Source organism: Molossus molossus, unplaced genomic scaffold (assembly GCF_014108415.1).
Source record: "Molossus molossus isolate mMolMol1 unplaced genomic scaffold, mMolMol1.p scaffold_m16_p_5, whole genome shotgun sequence".
NCBI lineage: Eukaryota > Metazoa > Chordata > Mammalia > Chiroptera > Molossidae > Molossus > Molossus molossus.
The window spans coordinates 26,384,846-26,404,628 of NW_023425388.1; the positions used below are offsets into that span (position 1 = coordinate 26,384,846).

General features: G+C 45.7%; 1 pseudogene; it reads right to left on the reverse strand.

Annotated features, from left to right (window-relative positions):
- Positions 1–980: 980 nt before the first annotated feature.
- Positions 981–19,783, reverse strand: part of LOC118617669 — a 36,631-nt pseudogene continuing 17,828 nt past the window's right edge.

Consider the following 19,783-nt stretch of genomic DNA (forward strand, 5'->3'; position numbering starts at 1 on the left):
CCAGGGGCCCAGGAGACAGACTCTTGGGCAGGATTTGGGCTAGAAGGAGCCCTTTTCTCTGGTTCCTTATTCATATCCCTTCAAAAGAGGAATGACTTACCCAGTGTGGTCAAACAGTTTCCAGGACTGATGAGTTTCATTTACACAGAAGAGAACAAAAAGTTACCCCTGGGAGGCATTTATTTTCTGAGAAGCCATGGGCCGCCAGCGCCTGTGGGCACTTGGCCAGACACTTCAGGTGGAACCTGCCATTACCTGAATTACCCCCAGCAAATGACTTGATGTGGTGCTGTCCGCCGTGCTAAGTGCGGTATGGAAGAGGACTGTGGCCCTGGGGCTGCTGACAGAGTTGGGGGGAGGGTGGAAGTTCATGATTCGACGTCTATCCCCCCCATTTGGTCCCATGTTTTTCTCCACTTTGGGAAATAATAGAGATGGCCATGAGATGATTTATAATGAATAAAGCAACTTTAAAGTGGAAGGCATGAGAGAAAGCTCTGTTGTCATTTTGGGACCAAAAAATGCAAAGGTAAACTCAGTATGTAGTTAAGACACGCAGACCTTTGAAGACTGTCTGAGTGAGAGGTGGCATTGCTGGGGATTCTCTCCGCAAGACTTGCCCACAGGATAAAGGAAAACTCTTTCTTAGCCAGCTTGTTACCTCGGACTGAATGGAAAACTTACCCCAAGGAAAGTACGCTGTACTAGCGAAGGAAATGGTTTTGCTTTAACTGATACAAATTGAGAACTGGACGTCTCGCGAATTGGTGAGTGGTGGCCAAGGGCCCCCTCTTCTTTCCATCCCTCCCCATCTCCTTTCTTTTCTCCCTCTTCCCCTCCCTTCTCTTAACCATGCTGAGCAGGTTTTAGTCCTTTAAGTAAAAAGCGATACCTTTCTGACCTCTCCTCCGAGTGCTCCAATGCGTCAGAAGCCCAGTGTGACTGAAAAGCCAGCAGTGCCGTGGGCATGGGGATGTGGCTCACGCCGCTGTCCCGGGCACTGTCCGGGCTATCAGCATCCCGAGGAGGCCGGCGGGCAGCCAGGGACCCGCAGGAATGCTAGGATGTGCCGGGCAGCCCTCGGGGGTAAGTTCACAGTCAGCCGCGCTTCCTGGGGGAGAGCCAGGGACACCTGCGGAATCAGGGGTGGACGGGTGCTCGGCTGCATTCTTAGGACACGGTGTCCTCGGAGGTTGCCTGGTGAATTCCTGAGGGGAGCAGAGCAAGAACCAAACCAAACCAAACACGGGACCATTACGTGGAGACCTGTGCTCTCTTCCTGAGTCCCAGACTTTGCGACTTCAGTGGGTGCCTCAGAGACACATCTTTTTTTAATATGTTTTCATTGATTTGAGAGAGAGAAAGGGAGAGGGAGAGAGAGAAACATTGATGATTGATCGGCTGCCTCCTGCAGGCCCCCTACTGGGGTTTGAGCCACCAACCCGGGCATGTACCCTGGCCAGAAATCGAACTGGTGACCTCTGAGTGCATGGGACAACCACACTGGCCAGGGCTAGACCCAAGCCCCAAGAGCTGCCTTCTGTCTGGTTTCACAGAAGAGCTAGCGGATGCTGAATTCTGATTTCTACTCTGAACAGTCAGCAGAGCTGAGTGCTAAACTATGTTGTCTTTTTTTTCCCCTCCCTATTTATATTTTGTTTGTTTGGACTAGGGGCAGGCTTTAACAGGCTAATCTGCTTTCCATTCAATGATCAACTTATGAATGAAAAACATTGGGAGCTATGAGTTCTCACTGGGGTTCTGTACATCAGACTGACGATTCAAGAACAGTGAGCCTTAGATGCAGATGACAAGGACCACAGGGCTGTAGGAAGGAAGAAGTCATCCATGTCCTTTGCACTGTTGAGTAGCAGACCTGTCACCTACCCTACCAGGCCCAGGGTTTCAGCCTCATCAGGGCTTACTTTCTTCTTCTTCTTCCTCCCCCTCCCCCTCCCCCCTCCCCTCCCCCTCCCCCTCCCCCCTCCCCTCTCCCCCCCTCCCCCCCTCCCCCTCCTCCCCTCCCCTCCCCCTCCTCCTCTTCTTCTTCTTCTTGTTAATTGTCACCCAAGGATATTTTTTCCCACTGATTTTTAGAGAGAGTGGAAAGGAGGGAGAGAGAGAGAGAGAGAGAGAGGGAGGGAGATATAAGAGAGACAGGTCAATTGGTTGCCTCCTGCACGCACCCCAACTGGGGCTGGTGAGTGAACCTGCAACCCAGGTGCATGCCCTTGACCAAGAATTGAACCTGAGACCCTTGTGTGTGTGGGCCGACACTAACTGCTGAGCCACACTGGCCAGCGCTCATCAGGGCTCTCTTCACCCTGAGGAGCTGCTCTGACAGTTTTCTGCACAAAACCTTCATACAGTCCAGCTGGAGGGATGGGCTGGACATGAATCCACCTTATGGTTCTCCAGTGTCACCCTCTTCCTGTGCTCAGACCAGCAAGTCCCTCCGTGCGCTTTGAAACCACTTCTGTCTTAGCTGGAGTTAACTCTACAGGGCCACCAACAGCACTGCCTGTGGGTTGGGCGGGCAGCTGCCTCGAGGGCCTGGGGCCAGAGTCACGATGATGAAGTTGTAAGGGCAGCATGTCCTCTGTAAGGGGTGCCATAGGGGTGCCGACTGGGTTTTTCAGGGTACTTTTCCCCCTTTCCCAAAAAAGTTAGCATCGGCTTTCAGAAGATTTAAAAAATTTCAAGCGTAGGGATCATCACATGTCTTATCAGTTAAAAAATTGAACAGAATTATAAGGAGGCAGAGCGATAAGTTGATCCTTGTAAAAGGTAATAGGTATAGGAAGCATCATTATACTATTTTCTATACTTTTATATATTGTGAAAGTATATACATGATTTTTTTTTTTTTTTTTGAAAAAAGACTTACTATCCATTTGAAATGACACAGAGACATTTCACATGTGCAAATTCTTACTTAACTATGATTAAGAACTATCAATAGCTTAACCTTGGATCCGAGTATCTAGGTGCCAGGCCTTCACATGCATGATTTCTAAGCCTCATAACAACCCTGCAAAAACAGGACAATTAATCCAATTTACTCATGGAGCCTAAATGATTAGCTCAAGCCACCTGTCAAGTAACAGAGTAAAGAACCAAACACAAATCTTTCCTTAAGAAGCACAACTGTCTGCAACTCCACCCGACCTTCAGCTTTGTGTGGGTGCAGAGTGCATCCCTAGACCAGGGGTTCCCAAGCTCATTGGTCAGCAAAGTGACTTGTGACACATCCAGGCCCCTCTGCTAGAGTGCCAACATCAGGGTTAAGGTGGTGGTGTGTGTGTGTGTGGGGGGGGGGGGGTTGGGGGGTTGGGTTTTACTCCCAGGGTGTTTTACTCTCAGGTGATTTTCATGGGGAGGAGGATTTAGGAAATTCAGTTCTTGATTTGATGGCTCTTGGATTCTCCTCTCAAAACAAACTTGTTCCTCCAAAGTGCTCCTCTCTTTAGAAGTTGTCTTTTAAAACATTGTTTCTGGGCTGGCATAAAATGTTGCAACACATTCCTAGTTCTTTCCATTTTAATTTATTAGTCTATTACATGGCTTTGTTTCTTCCCTGCTGGGAGAGGATGTGCTAACAGCAGGGAAATCTAGGGCCAGGGAATCAGGAAGAGGTGGCGAAATATTGCAAACAGGAAGGCGGGGACATCAGTGTCCTCTCCTTCACAGTTTGTCCAGCACCAGCCGACGCCACACCCTCAAGGGTGTGTGTTTGATCTTCATACATTGCAAAGTCTGAAAATACCTTTGAAAGAGAACATTATGCCCTCAGTTCCTGCAGAGGACTTTAATTTAGTAATCAGTGCTATTTTGATATCTTGATTTTCTTCCTTGATGCCTCCTCCTTGCCCAGTACAGTGTTTGCTGAATGGATGCACAGGCCAGTCCCAGGCCAGAAAGAACAATGGGCGTATGAGAGTTGCTGAGGGTCAGAAACTGAATCATCACATCATAGGTCTGAGTTCCAGGAAACCATGTAATTCCTGAGCCCTTTGGAGACACTGGCATTCAAAGAAGCATGGATGATTGCAGCTCCATGTCAGGCCTCGGGGGATTGCATCGGGTTGTGAAAATTTGCCAGAACAAACACACACATATACACCCTACCTATGAAAACCGCATCATCTCAGTGACTCCCGACAGTGCTGACAGCTGTTTATCCTTCCCAATAGCATGTCCACTCCCAGAGAGAAGGATCCAGAGGGCCTCCTAATATGCCTTGTGAGAGAAGAAAACACACAGGGTCCCCCTGCCCTTTGTTTGCGTGTCAAGGCTAAGAACACATTTAAGCCCATGGCTTCTTTTCTCAACCAGCTGCGCCAAGGGCAGGAGACAGAATGGGAGCAGGAGCCTCAGTGATTCCTGCATCTGACCTCGAGTCCAGAAATGACGACCTTCTGCAAGGAACTCTTTGAATGTGTCTGTACTGTATAATCTTGAGACAGGGGAAGAAGGCAGCTGAGGCCTGTGGGCACCCAAACTAGGGGTGGACCTGTGTACCTCCAGCCAGGATGCCAGGTGGGCCAGGGAAGTACAGCTGTAGGAATCAGACGCCCACGGAAAAGCCGGGGTCCATTATTAGCAGTTGTTCTGAAGGGAGGCTGGCCAACCGCTGGACCCTGCCAGGGGACTCTGAAAGCATGCGATAGGGACCCTGGCAGTTCTGAAAGACAGCCTCCTCAGGACCATTTATAAAGTTCTATGATCATAGAAGCCCAGGCCTCCAAGAATCTCAGGCCTAGAAAGCACGCCAGAGCCGCCTCATTGTGCCTGGTCATGGGATAAGAGACATCTTGTAAGGGAACTTTCCACTGCTCCCTTGCAGCCCTAAGCAGTCTCTGGTAAGCCACTTTTGAAGGAAGCATTTCTAAAAGATGTTATTTGCCCACCTGTTATATTGAACAGGTGTTAATGAACATACAACCCTTTCTTTTTTTATCCTCACCCGAGGACATTTTTTCATTTTTTGTTCAGATAGAGTGGGAGGGAGAGAGAGGAAGAGAGAGAGAAACATCGACGTGAAAGGGACACATCGAGTGGCTGCCACACGCATGACCCAACCAGGGCCGGGGACAAACTGCAACCGAGATACGTGCCCTTAGCGGGAACCGAACCCGGGTCTCTCTGGACCGCAGGCCAACGCTCTAACCGCTGAGCCAAACCGGCCAGGGCCCACCCTTTCTTAATAACTTGACATCACCCTCAAGCTTTAGTTTTCCCATCTACAAAATGGGGAAAAACAGCCCTGACTATATAGGGTTGTCAGGAGTGAATGAGGCATGACGTGTAAAGTGCTTAGCACAGCGCCTGTCAGTGTTAAATAAATAACAGTGAGAACACAGTCTTAGCAACTCAAACCATCAAGTACCTTCTTTGCTGACAACATAGTGACTGTCTCCAACAGGTCCTGCCACACCTCACTCAGTTTGATGTTTATTATCCACTGTGGGCTGGGGAACTAGAAAAATCAAACATGTCCAGAATTATATGCTCAATTGGAATCAATAAATCTCCACATGAATGTTTAAATGTACAACTGTGTGAATGCTTTATCTCATCTGCAGAAACTCCTCCACCCAGGAGTAGAGTCTGTGTTTTGAAAGGTTGACTATATTATAAATCAGCTCTCCAGTGTCTAGGTGAGTGAGCTGTTACTGTATTTATTATTCCCTACATATACTACATCATATTTCTCTTTAATAAAGAAGTTTTAATCACACATCTTTAAGGTCTTGCTGGAAGTTACTCCTCCCACGTCCTGGGAGAGACACAGTGGAGAACACTGGAAGTGATGTATTGTGATCAGTACAAACCAAAACCCCAGTTCCTTAGAGGACCATCCAGATTTAGAAGTTGAGATGCTTGCCAACCTAGGAGAAATCTCTGGTCTTGGCTGTGCAAGACAAATCTCATGAGGAGTGTCCATCTCTGGCTCTGTAAGAAAGGTCATGGAAAAAAAAAACAATGATGTGTTTCTGGGATGGCCGTTTGGCATTGTCAGTCTTCATCCTACGGCGGGGGGAGTGTACTATGATGTAATTTTCTGTTGTGAAAACAGACAGATACAGATGTGCTTTTGTAGTGAACTGTGGTTGATTTTGCCAGCCCAGCACCATTTGTTCTTTTGATAACATCAGTCCAGGGATGGGCCTGTGACTTAAGCTTGGCCAATCAGAGCCCATATCTGAAAGGAGGCAGTAATTCAGATAAATGTTCTAGCCAATAGAAGCCCCTCTGGGATTTTTGTCTCTTCTTTTAAACTAGAGATGTTAGCTTAGCCAGTGTGGCTCAGTGATTGACCATCGACCTAAGAGGTCAATGGTTCAGTTCCCACTCGGGGCACATGCCCAGGTTATGGGTCAAATCCCCTGTGGGGGCATGCAGGAGGTGGCCAATTGATGCTCTCTCTCATCGATGTTTCTCTCTCTCTCTCCCGCTCCCTTCGTCTCTCTCTAAAAAATCAATAAAATAAATAAATAAATAAATAAATAAATAAATAAATAAATAAATAAATAAAAAAAATTAAACTGGAAATGTTAGCCTGGAGCTATTGGTAGCCATCTTGCTACCATAAGAAGAAAGCTGATCTGAGAATGAGACAGAATCCCCCAGGGATATCATTTAAGCACCATATCAAGACTTTTCTGTTGCATGTGTAAGTTGATGCATTTTCTTTTATATGATTTATTTTTTCTTGAGATGATCTGAGTTGTAATTTTGTTACTTGCAACTGTCCGATTTCTGGTAACATGCAGTTGAGGTTCTGTGTGACCTTGTGGTAGCCAGCCTCTAAGGTCACCCCCAATGAACCTTGCCTCCTAGCACTACATCCGTGAGTAGAACTCACTCCTACCCTGAGTTAGGGCAGGTCTGTGTGACTATAGAATACAGCAGACGTACGCCCTGGCCTGTGTGGCTCGGTTGCTTGGATGTCATTCTGTGCACTGAAAGACTGCAGGTCTGATCCCCAGTCAAGGTGTATGCCCAGGATGTGAGCTTGATCCCTGGTAGGGGTCATGCAGGAGGGAGCTGATGGATGTTGCGCTTTTACATCGATGTTTCTCTCTTGCTCTCTCCCTCTCCCTTATTCTCTCTCTAAAAAAATCAATTTCAATACACTTTTTTAAAAATAAAAGAATACCGCAGAAGTAATTGTGTGAGACTTGAAAGGCTAGGTAATAAAAAAAAAAAATGCATTACAGCTTCTGCCTTGGCCCCTTGATTCTCTCTTTCTGGGGGAAGCCAGCCATAGTGTTGTAAGAACACTCAGGGAGCCCATGTGGAGAAGTCCAGGCTGAGAGTACTAAGACCTCCGACTAAGAGCTACCACCAAAGAGCTAAGCCTGTGAGTGAGCCACCTTGAGAGCGGGTGCTTCAGCCCCAGTCAAGCCTTCAGATGACTGCAGCCTCATGGGAGATGCCATACTAGAACCACCCTACCGACTAGATCCCACATTTCTCACCCATGGTGGGGAACTGTGAGAGATAATAAATCACTATTGTGCCGGGCCACTATGTTTTGGAGTAGTTAGTTACATAGCATTAGAAACAAATAAACTTCCTCTGTTACTTCTTTCCTCCTGACCCCGGTGAGAAAAACAGGATGCTGTCATGTGTACATCTCAGGCTCTTGTCCCTCAAAGTCTCACTCAGTTTCTGAGAGTTCCCAGAAGGGAAGTGACTGTCCTAGTGAAATTCCTCCCGGCATGCACTCTCATCTTTCCTGGGTACCACCACCATCTCTGCTGGGCACCTCTGCCGCTTCCCTGGGGGTCGGTGCCCCCGCCAAGTGACTGGGCTGTTCTGGTCCTGAGGTCTTCTTCATAGCAGCCCTTAAGTTCCCAAAGCAGAAGTCAGGTCATATGAACTTTTGTGAACACAGGGCTCACTATCTCTCCTCTATTATGTCACTTTAACCTGTGACTTGCCCATGACGTTTGGAAAGCATAATTTTTTTACATACCACATGATAGCCAGAAGTCCAGTTTGGCCGTTTTCTCTTCCATGATGGGAACAAATTGTTTTTTCTTTAAAGGAAAGCAGCCTAATAGTTGTGTGTGTGTGTGTGTGTTTTGCAAATATGGAGATGTTCTGTATCTTCACTATTAAATACAGTAGTCACAAGCCACATGTGATTACTGAGTAGTTGACATGTGATTAGTGTGACATAAAAATTGAAATTTTTAAAAAATGTTTTTTCTTTATTGATTAAAGACAGAGAGGGAAGGAAAGCCCGTGAGAGAGCTGGAAACATCGATGAGAGAGAACACTGATTGGCCGCCCCTGCATGCCCCCCACTGGGGATCGGGCCCACAACCTGGGCATGTGCCTTGACCGGGAATCGAACTGGCGACCTCTTGGTGCATGGGTCAACTCTCAACCACTGAGCCACACCAACAAGGCCAAGAACTGAATTTTTAATTACATTTAAGTAGTCATATATGACTAGTGGTGTTTGTATCAGACAGCATACCTTCAGTTATAGTGGTTGCCAAGCCAAAAGAAAACCTTTTAATCTTGAGCAGAGTTCGCACTAGCATAAATGTGACTTTGGAGCGATGCCTTGACTCCAGTGTCTTAACAGATTTTAATGGAAGTGGCTTTCATGGTTTACTCCCAGCACCTCCCCCTCCTTCCCTCAGGACTCGGTCTGAATCCCAGTGATGGGCGAGGCCTCTTTCAAATGGATCCCCTGCTGCAATCCAATTGGCTTCTTGGTCTGGGAAAGGATCTAGAGGTTCATCTAGTCCAAGCTGCCATCGACCCCTCACTGCTTATGGTTACACAACTGCTCACTGGGCCGCCCCAACTCAGAGGGGTATTGCCATGAAATGGTTTTCATTTTTCTCATCACTACCTTCAAATATGATTGCTCCTAACCAAACAAATCAAACTAACAAATACACACCGAAAAGCTTTCCCTTCACACATCTTGGGCAGATTCCAGTTCTCCCTTGTCACTTCAGTCCAATTAAAAACCCTATTCTCGTATCTAATTCTCATATCAGAATTCTCTGCTCTCTTCTCTCACTAAGAGTGTCCCGGCTGTTGGGGGGAGGGGTGGGGAAGCAGGGAACACCGTGTTCCCTGATGTGGGAGATCTTGCTCCACGAGTCCCCTTCTGCCACCCGCAGCTCTGCCCTGGTGGCAGACCATGCAGCCTCACTGCTGGGTGTCTTTGCCCCCTGGGGTGGGTCCCAGCGACACAGCTCAGCGCCTGCTCTTGCTCTGGACAGACCCCCTGCCACAGTCCTGCTCTGGGAGGCAAAGGGGTAGATCCGAAGGCCACACTTAAGCAGGTACCCACCTGAGGAGCGAAGGACTACCCTCCCTTGCTGCCCTCTCCCATTTCCTTTGCCTCAGGGCAGTAGCGAACAGTGGGGCACAGGGAGGGAGGGGGTCCCTTCTCCCCTTGAACCTTGCCCAAGGCTGCTCACCTATAGGACTCCTTCACCTCCCCCTATAAAAGGAGCAGTGGTGTGGTGAGGGGTGTGGACTGTGGAAGCCAATTCTGTAGCCTTTTAGAAGGGGCGGGGGTGGGGAGGGGTGTTGCTTCTGGTTTCTAATAACTCTCCTTGGAACGTGAGGCATTTAGCACGTCTTCTTTTCAGCTTGGATTCCAAATGCCAGCTCCAGAATAAGGGTAACTCTCATTCCACCCTCCCCGTCCCTGCTTGGTTTGGTTTAGGTGGCCCTGAGCGGGAAGTGTGGATCCCGATGGGTCCCCATGGATTCTGGTCAGCTTGTTGGTGGTGCTGGGGGAGCTGCTGGCAGAAGGGCTGAGCTGGCCTTGGGGTGTCGTGTCTGACACTCAGAAGCTGCACAGAGAGCCCAGCACTGGGCAGTAGCTCCCTGGCTTTTCGGGTAATGTCACCCCCGTTCTGGTGTCCTTGCAGTGGGCAGGGGCTGCCAGCACAGTGGTCCGGGCTGGAGGGTTAAGCTCTTCGCTGGTCTCTGTGGACTCACAGAGGCGCCGTGGGGAAGTTCCAGCCTCCGTGATCGAGTCCTTTGGGATCAAAATGCCACTCTCAGGGCACAGAGTGGCTCAGGGATCTGTGGCAGTTGAATCTCCCTGGGAAACAAACACTGAAGGGCAGGTCTGTGGGGGCACATCTGAGGCTGGAGCTACTCAGTTCACAGTGTTTTTGGGGTGTGGACGGTCCTCAAGTATCACACTCGGTGTCCTGGCAACCCGAACACATTATCAGGCTGAACACTAAGTGGTGGCCATTCTTAGTGGCCTGCACACAGACACCCGCGGAGCTGAGGCTGGGAGGGATGGCTCAGGACCAATGCCAGCACCTCAAACCCCCATCAGGTCCCAGATCTCGAACCTTGCCCCCACCCTACAGGGAGGAGACAGCTCCTCTGTCTTTCTTTTCAGTTCTCTCTCCTTCCCTTCTTTTTTATTTATTAAAAAAAAAATGTTTTTCTTTATTGATTTTAGAGAGAGAAGAAGGGAGAGGGAGAGAGATAGAAACATCAATGAGAGAGAACATTGATGGGCCGCCTCCTGCATGCCCCCCACTGGGGATTTGGCCCACAACCTGGGCAAGTGCCCTGACCGGGAATTGAACTGGTGACCTCTTGGTGCCTGGGTCGACACTCAATCACTGAGCCACACCGGCCAGGCTCGCCTTCCTTTCTTTTTTTAACACGGGCCAGGAGGGATTCCGCACCTACCATCCTCAAGGAGGCTTGCTGCACTGGTTCCAAGACGGTTTTCTTAGCTGGCCTATCTTTTGAAGTATTGGCACTTCTCTCACTAAAGAACAGAAAAGAGAAAAAGAAATACCAAATGCATCTGCAGGCCAGGGCTCTGACGGAGAGCCTGCTCCCCACGTACACTTGAGTAAGAGAAAGGAAAAGGCACCATCACTCTTAAAGCACCACCTTCAAGCAGCTTTGGCAGCTTTTTTGCAGCCTAAATATGTCCCTGTTCTCAATACCATCTGTTCTCACACACCTGTGACCTTTCAGCAGGCCAAACATTCCAGTGACAGGTAGTAGGAACAATTTCTCTGAGCAACGTACTCAAAAAGGAAATGCGGTTTCTTTAAACTCACTGGATTCTGAAACGTACTTCTACTGGATAGGGAAAACATCCCCCAGGAATTCTTAGTGAAAGATACACAACACGGTTGCCTTGTCTCTTTACTAGAAAGAGGGCACAGAGGTGAAAGTTTGGTCAGCCATTCTTTTCTCTCTTTCAACGGAATTATTTTTCCTCTTGGTTTGGCTAACCCTGGGAAAACGTGTGTGTGTGTGTTTTCTAAAAAGTTTTCCACTGGTTGTTAAATATGAGAAGGTTTCACTCACTGTACTTGAGGTTACATTTTAATTAGAACTATGGTGGCATTTTAGATGGTTCGTGTTCCTCCAACAGAACCACGAAACAGGACCGTCCCATTTCATTTGCAAGAACACCGAGGCTTGGAAAATTTCTCCAAGGTTATCGAGTGACTGGCTGACCTAAGATTTCATGTCCTCACACTGTCCTCGTACTGAGCGGTCCTGCCCCTGCTGACTTGCCCACTGGCTGAGATCTATCCCGTCAGTTCTTGATGCCCGGTCCTTGGCCAATGTGATTTTAACTTCTCTTGTGGTAGGGTTAGAGGAATATGTACATTAACTGGAAGTGGCTTGATTTTTTAAAGTAGTGGCTGAAGGAAATACATAAATAAAATGCGGTCAGAATTCTGTCTTAGTTAATGTGTTATTTCAGTAGATATCTTACTGGCAACTTATGTATCGAATGCTTCTGTTTTAAATAGGAGACTTTACCAGCCTCCTGGAGTAAACACAGGAGGGAATAATCATTTTCAGTTACTCATCACACAGAATCCCTTTCTTTTTGTTTACCTTTTATCTGAATGGGTCTTCTTTTATGTTGTGGTTCCATGTTTATTATTCACCCTTCTTCTTTCTGTGTGTTCTTGAATTCTTTTCTATTTGGTTGTCTTTGTTTCCCAAAGCCACCCAAGGTTTCCGTTTTCCCTCTTTTTCTACAGATGCATAGCCAACTGGCACACAGTATTTTTCTCTCTCCATCTCGGTTTGTTTATTATTATTATCATTTTTATTTTCCCCCCCCCCCCCCTTTAATCTGGAGTGTGATTCTTCTAACGGGATCAGCAGATTTAGGAAACCACATTTTTGTCCTTGGTCAGGGTGGCACTACCACTACACTGCCACAGAGTAATTGTTTGTGCTCCCAGATGCTCCAAGGTCTCAGATATTCTGCCTGCAGTATACGTGGTAGCTTGTCATTCTTGGTCACGGGGGTAGGAAGCCAAGTTAGTCCTAGGCTCCTGTGCGTGAGGCAACTCTAAGCAGCACTGCTGGGCCATCTGCTCCTCTGGAACTGGCAGGAATCCCTTCTTCCAGAAGCCTCCTTGTGTGGCTACCAGGATGTAGCACCTGCGACAATGAGGGCGTCTCCTCGCCTGTTTGCATCCTTTGGCTGGACCTGGGAGGGCTTGCCACCACCTGACTTTTATGGGCCTCCATTTCACCCCTCTAAATTAAGGAGATACTTAAAAAAATCATCAAATTGCCATCTCTTTTAGGCTATGGAAGGTTCTGACTACAGCCTGGAGAGATAGGGAGTGGCCTGAAACCATGTGGACCACCTAGGAGGCGCAGATGCTTTGGCAAGTTAAGTGCAAGCTGGTGGGGGAGGGGGTGAGGAGAGAGACTTGACATGTGGAGGGAGAGAGAGAGAAAACAAATGTTAGGATTGACAAGAATCTAGAACCCATTGTCTAGTAGTCCCAGAAGCTCGTCTCAGCAGGGGGGAGATGCTGCTGTCTTCAGATGACCCGTAGAAGGAGGTGGTGGAAAGGGCCTTGCAAAACAATGTATTTCTGGTCTCCAGCTTTATGAACCACTGGAAACTGAGCCCTCTCCCAACCCCTAGTTTCCAGGTAAAGCCCAGAACAGGGATGTGACTTTTTCCAGTATCTGTGACCATTTTGTGGCAGAACTAGAACACATTTCCTGACCCTATTGGTCCATTGCTCCTTCTAGTACAATGCAGAAAAAATGAACCAGAACTGTGCTTAGGGGAGAAAGCATTCTGCCAACATAATAAGACCTAAAGCTCAAGCAAAAGCTCACTGCAACAGTTAGGGGAGCTAAAAAAAAAAATAATTTTCTCCAAACTTCTAAGTTCTTCTACTTGGGCTAATAATTAAGTTAACAGAGACAGATTGACAGGAGCACATGTCCTAAGTTTGTTACGTGAATGCACATTTGGGAGTGCCATTAGAATGAGACCCGAAATGCACTGAGCAGTTGAGGCTCACATGCCATTATGGGCAAAGGAGAAAAGCGGGCAGGGTCTGGGATTCTGAAGGTGGAATAGGTAATTTACAGGCAGTCAAGACACAGCTGAACAGGTAGTAAACAGATTTCTGCTAGGGACACTGGGGAATCTGCTAACAGGCTTGGATCCTTTCTATCTACTGCTAAGGTGAATATGCTAAGATTCCCTGTGTGGAGCAGGACTTTCCATCCAAAACTCTGAGGTAGAAAAGGGGGTCCATCAAAGGCTCTTTCTGAGTCTTTTTTTTTTTTTAATCTTCACCTGAGAACATTTTTGCATTTATCTTCAGATAGAGCAGGAGGGAGAAAGAGAGGAAGAGAGAGAGAGAAACACCAGGGTCAGGGACAAACTGCAACCGAGGTACATGCCCTTAGCGGAAACCGAACCCGGGCCAAACCAGCCTGGGTGAGTCTTTTGTTTCTTAACAACCATTTTAAAATCCCCAAAGGCAGATTTTTCACTGTAAAAGGGCAGTGGAGATGGAGGTGTGCAAGGAGGGTCACTAGGAACACCGTTTGTATGCAAACTCCAGAGCATACAGAGGTCAGGATAGTCACACAGGCAGGGGTAGCTTGATCCAGATCTGGGAAATTAGTGTCCCAAGTATGTTTGTAGCCTGTGCTTCTTCCTTCCAGGGTTTTGGGCTGGTCCTGATGTGGGGAGGTGAGGTGGATTTGCTGGAAAGATCTAAAGACCCAGAGCCAAGGATATCATTACAACTCTTGTGTTCCCAGCACATATGTGAGAATAGGAATGTATGATGCAATTGTGTTTTGTATTTGGGGGGAGGGAGAAGGGGAGAAGGTCTGGGAGGCCCTGAAGAATAGAACATATTAGTTCAAATATTAGGAAAAACTTGTTAAAACTCAGAGCCATTTCTCTGATGATCCGGGAGCTTCCTCCCCGTCGTATTTTTTTCACAGCCGTGTAGCAAGGCAGAAACTACCATTCTGCGGAACAATTCAGGTCAGTCTTTTGGGTTGTCTGTCTTGTTTCTGTGCTTTAAGAAATTCATTCAGTGGCTGCAGCAGGTCAGCAGCATGATGAGCCTTTTCCCCACTTTGAGTCAGCCCCAGACATCACTGCTAATAAGGAACTGGATCCTTTTTTAACCCTTCTGATGTGCCAAAGTCAATTCCTCTGTGTATTCATGAGTCCAGGGACAGTCTCTCTGGCAGGAGCTGTCTGGCAGGCTGGAATTTCTGGGTGGCTTTTCCCACTGGAAGGATTCAAGCAAACCATTGTCAGTCTTGCCCCTCTAGTGGGAGAAAGGAAAATCCCAGCCCTTAGAGCATTAGTTCTGGCTCAAGGACATGAGTTTTCTTTCCTGGAAACAGGGACTGGCTCAGTGAGACACCCCGGAGCTGTGCTTTGTGTTGCCAAGATGCCTGCCTCAGGCCAGCAATGGGGGAAAGAGGCTGCTTGAGGGAGGAGTCTTGATGCCCCGCAGAATGACACAAAACCTTCATTATTTAATGGTTATTCAGCATCAGAGCAATTTTATCCCAAGAAAAAGGCTTAGACAACTTTACTAATAGGAGCATTTTAAGAATTATAAACAGAAATTAGATCAGTGCATTTCTAAACCCAGTACAACTTAAATTGCCTAACAGGCTGAATGGAGAAACAAAGAAGTTGGTTGTATGTCTGTAACTGGCAGCACTTGGACTGGGGGAGCCCACTTCCTGTGCCCTCCGGCCAAGGCCTCACAGGCACCGCAGCACCTGGACACTCCTGAGACTCCTCTGTCACCGACACCATGCACTGACAGCCACCAAGGCAACAGCGACATTGACCCAAGTGCAGGGGCCGACCATGATGTGACACAGAACTTAACCGCTTCCAGGTCCTTGCAATAATCACTTTGTATCCATAACTTCTCTGGAGAGGTTTCATTCACAGATGATCACCTACTGTCACAGTTCTCCAAGTGTGGTCTGCGGATCCTTGGTGAGCCCCAAATAAGTTTAGTTGCCTCTTGAGGTCAAAACTATTTTCATGATAAAATTAAGATGCTATTAACCTTTTTCAGTGTATTGACATTTCCACCGGTGGCTCGGCACAAATCAAGACTGGCGTACCTGACTCTACTACCACATACTCAGAGCAGCAGAAAAGCCTACCAGTCTCATTCAAGAAAGTCCTTGGTGAAACTGTTAAATTTATTCATTTAATTAAATCTCAACCTTGAAGTACATGTCTTTTTAATATTCTATGTGATAAAATGGGAAATATGCATAAAGAATGTTGCTGTATGCAGAACTATTGTTGTCTCCAAGAAACAGTACCTGTGCCATTGAATCACAAGCTAAATTTGTAATGTAAAAGTGTAAATGGCTTTTGTCATGAAACACCACTTTTACTTGAAAGAATGGCTGAGAGACAAATTACACTTATTCAGACTTGAATATTTGGCAGACATTTACTCAAAAATAAACAAGTAAGGCTGTCACTTCAAAGAAAATAACTGACAGTATTTGTTGCCAGTGGTAAAAATTGAACATTCAAGCAAAAATTAGAATTCTGGAAAATTGTATCAGCTGCCATGAACTTCACAGCTTACCAATATTTAAAGACTTTAATGATGATATTAGTGGCAATATTGATAAGTGCAGTTTTTGATACTGTATAACATAATGCGTCAACATTGGGAATATCTGCATAAGTGGGTGAAAACATTTTCCAAATGATCAATGCCTGATGTTGCAAAATTGTGCACAGGTGCAAAGTACAAGATAGACCAAAGTATTTTAATGCAATAGAGATGAAAAATTCATTCATTTGGTTTCGGATTCCACATTGCAACTAATCTTTAAGAAACTACCACTTATACAGCGTTGGTATAGTATCAAAGCATATACACAATTATATGCAAAGGCTTATAAAATACTCCTCTCTTTTCCAGTGACATGTCTGTATAAAATACTCCTCTCTTTTCCAGTGACATGTCTGTATGAAGTCTGGTTCTACACCTTCAACCAAAACAATACAGCACAGCAGATTGAATGCAGAAGCAGATAGAACTCAGCAATCTTCTATAAGTCAGATGTTAAAAAGATTTGCAAAAAATGTAAAGCAATGTCATTATTTGTTTTGCTTTGAAAAAGAGTTATTTTTTATAAAAATATTTCTTTCATTACCATTACATGAGTTAACCAGTGCTATTTTTAAATAAATTAAATAAACATCTTAAATTTCTTAGTTTTAATTTTAATGTGTTAAATACCAGTAGATAAAGCCTAAATAAATAAAAGCCCTTTTCTCTTTTTTTAGAATGCAAAATACATTTCCTTTTTTTTAATTTTTATTTTTTTCTATTATAGTTTATAGTCAGTATTATAAATAAAAACCTCTTTCAATACTCAATAAGTTTAAAGAATGTAGCATAGTCCTGAGCCTAAATAGTTGAGAACTGTTGATCTACTGAAACCTCACGTAATAACACTGTCCACACTAGGAAGCACTATAGAGTGGACAGATGTGCTTTGGAGTCAGACAAACCTGGGATCAAATTCTGGCTTTACCATTCACTATTTTACTGAATAATTCACTTAATTGCTCTATGCTTCAGTTTCCTCATCTATAAATGAGGATTTTAATACCCAACTTATTGATTGCTTGAGGATTAGAAATAATACTTCCATCAAACTTCTCATAGTACCTCCTAGTAGGTAATCTAATATTTATGGATTAAACAAATATAGTAATATGTTCAGTATATCAATGAGTACCTTTGGTTGAAATGATCAGAAATGGCTTAAATGGTTTAAAAAACAAAAAGAAAGAAAAGAAAAACTTTCCATAACAAGAATTCTAGACACAGAAGAGCCCACAATGTCATAGGACCAGGTCCTTCCCATCCTCCGGTCTGATTCCTCGGTGTTGGCTTCCCTTCTAGGCAACTAGCAAGGGGACAGCAGTCGTTTAAAGGCATCACATCAAAGCAATACAATGTCCCAAAGAAGAGAGACTTTTTTTCTTCATGTGGCTTTGTCTTAGGAAAGAGGAAACCTTTTCTAGATTGCCTCCAGTATACTCACCCTCATATTTCATTGACCTGAATTTGGTCACATGTCTATTCTGAGCCAAACCCTGGCCAGTGGGATGGGATGTCCCTTTGATCGATCAGGCCCACTTCTGGGGCTGGAGTGGCTCAAGATCCCTGAGGCAAAAGCTTGGAAATGAAGGGCTGGTGCCTAAATGAATTCAGAGCGTTATTAGGAATGGAAAAGGGAGGATGGAAGGAAGAGTAGGCAACCACACAGAGTCTACTACGTTCAGTAAATGGAAATCTCAAACAGTGTGCCCCAAATGCTGGTTGGCAGACTGGCTGCATAGGGATCACCTGGGAGCTTATTAAAAAAATTACCTCAAACTGCATAGAAATTACCCAGATATCTTGTTAAAATGAAAAATTCTACGTTTGTAACTTGTTTTCAGGTAATGTAGCCACAGGTGGTCTTTGACCACCTCTTAGAGTAGCAAAGATACAGATCTCCCACCCCCAAATTATTGATTCAGAGTCTGTAAACCAGATCCTGGCTTGAGAATTGGGTTCAATGTGGCAGAACATCAATAATGTACAAGATTGGCACTCATTCATTCATTCATCCATTCATTCATTCATTCAGCATTCATAGCAACCTATATCCTGCTTATGGCTAAAAGCACAGTACCCATTCTGTTGGGGAGGGGGAGCAGGTACCTATAAGCAGATAGCTTTCATGTAATGTGAGAAATACTCTAATAAAGCTATGCACAAAGTGTTCTGTGGTCACAGGGCAAGGACTTACTCACTGGTAAAAATAGGGTGACAGAGAAGATTGCACAGAGGACACTTGAGCTGGGTATTCTCTGGTGCCCAGAGTGAGACAATGTGTGTGCATGAAAGCACAGAAATACAAATGAGCAAAGTACATCCAGGGCACAGTGAGAAGATCTCTGTGACTTATGTACATGCTGAGGTGGAGTAAGAAAAGGTCAAAACGTTTGCTGGGGCTGGATATGAGAGGCCTTGAATGCTGAATTAAATCACTCTACAGTTATTCTCAAGTTTGCACATTAGAATCACTTGGAGAGTTTTTATTATTATTCCTCACCCGAGGATATTTTTCTATTTATCATCAGAGTGAGAAGGAGGGAGGGAGAGAGAAACATTGATGTGATAGAACCGCATTGACTGGTTGCTTCCCACATGACTGGACCAGGGTCGGGGACGAACTGCAACCAAGGTACATGCCCTTGACTGGAATCAAACCCGCGACTCATTGGTCTGAGGGCCAATGCTCCAACCACTGAGCCAAATCAGCCAGGGCAGTTGGAGAGTTTTTTAAAATCCTGAAGTCCAGGCCACAGAAGGGGGCCAAAGTTTGCCACCCCAAAATGTGCCTTTTGGGATATTGATTTTAAGCTGGTTACTAAGAAACAAAAGATTCAGAAAGAATCTTTGCCTCCCCCCTCCCCCCTTTCCTGCCTAAAGGAATTCAGAAGAAAAATCTGCTTCAGGAAGGGGATCCTAGCATATTCACTTTACCATATGGCCTTAGTATGTTCACCCTGGCTTGTGTGAATTCAGCATGGCAGACAGGGAGGTTTCAAGAAAAATCCTGTTTGCTAGTTTCCCCTCGGTGTCCCACTGTTTTAGGGTTGCCCAGAAATAATTTGTTTATTACACGCTTTCCCTTTGAAATTGAACATCCCTGCCCCACTCTCCTTTGCCCCAAATGGCAGATAGACCTCAACTGCCCGATGTGTCTTTGGATCTCATATCTTATAGCACCCCTGAAAGTACATCTGTAATAAATTTTGGACATATTAAAAAACAAAATGCAACCAAGTAAATTTGAAGATTTAATTGGCTTTATTCAGCAATTCATGAATTGGGCAGCATCCATGTAGCAATTAGAAGGGGATCCAAGGGGTGGTACAAAATGGAAGGTTTTTATAGAAAGCAGGGTGGGGCAAGTGAGCTATTAGTGAAAAAGAAGAAAGGATTATTGTTGGGCCCAGACATATTTTCTTTGGGGGAAGAGAAGCAAAAGGTTTTTTATCATGTAGATTGCCTTTACCTTCTGGGGGGAAGGGGGATAGAGAGAGTTTATATGACAGATTACCTTACTGGTGCTTGACCAGAAATTCCAAACTAGTTAATTAAAATTTTGTTTCTGAGAGTGGTTGAAACTGCAGTTAGGTCAGGTATTAAATCTAGGTTTGGTAATGTGTACCCTGAGAAGAAAGATTCATTTGATGTGTACCCTGAAAAGTAATTGAGCCCTGGCCGGTTTGGCTCAGCGGTTAGAGCATCCGCCTGCAGTACGGAGAGACCCGGGTTCGGTTCCCGCTAAGGGCATGTACCTCGGTTGCAGTTTGTCCCCGGCCCTGGTTGGTTGTGCGGTGGCAGCCACTCGATGTGTCCCTTTCACATCGATGTTTCCC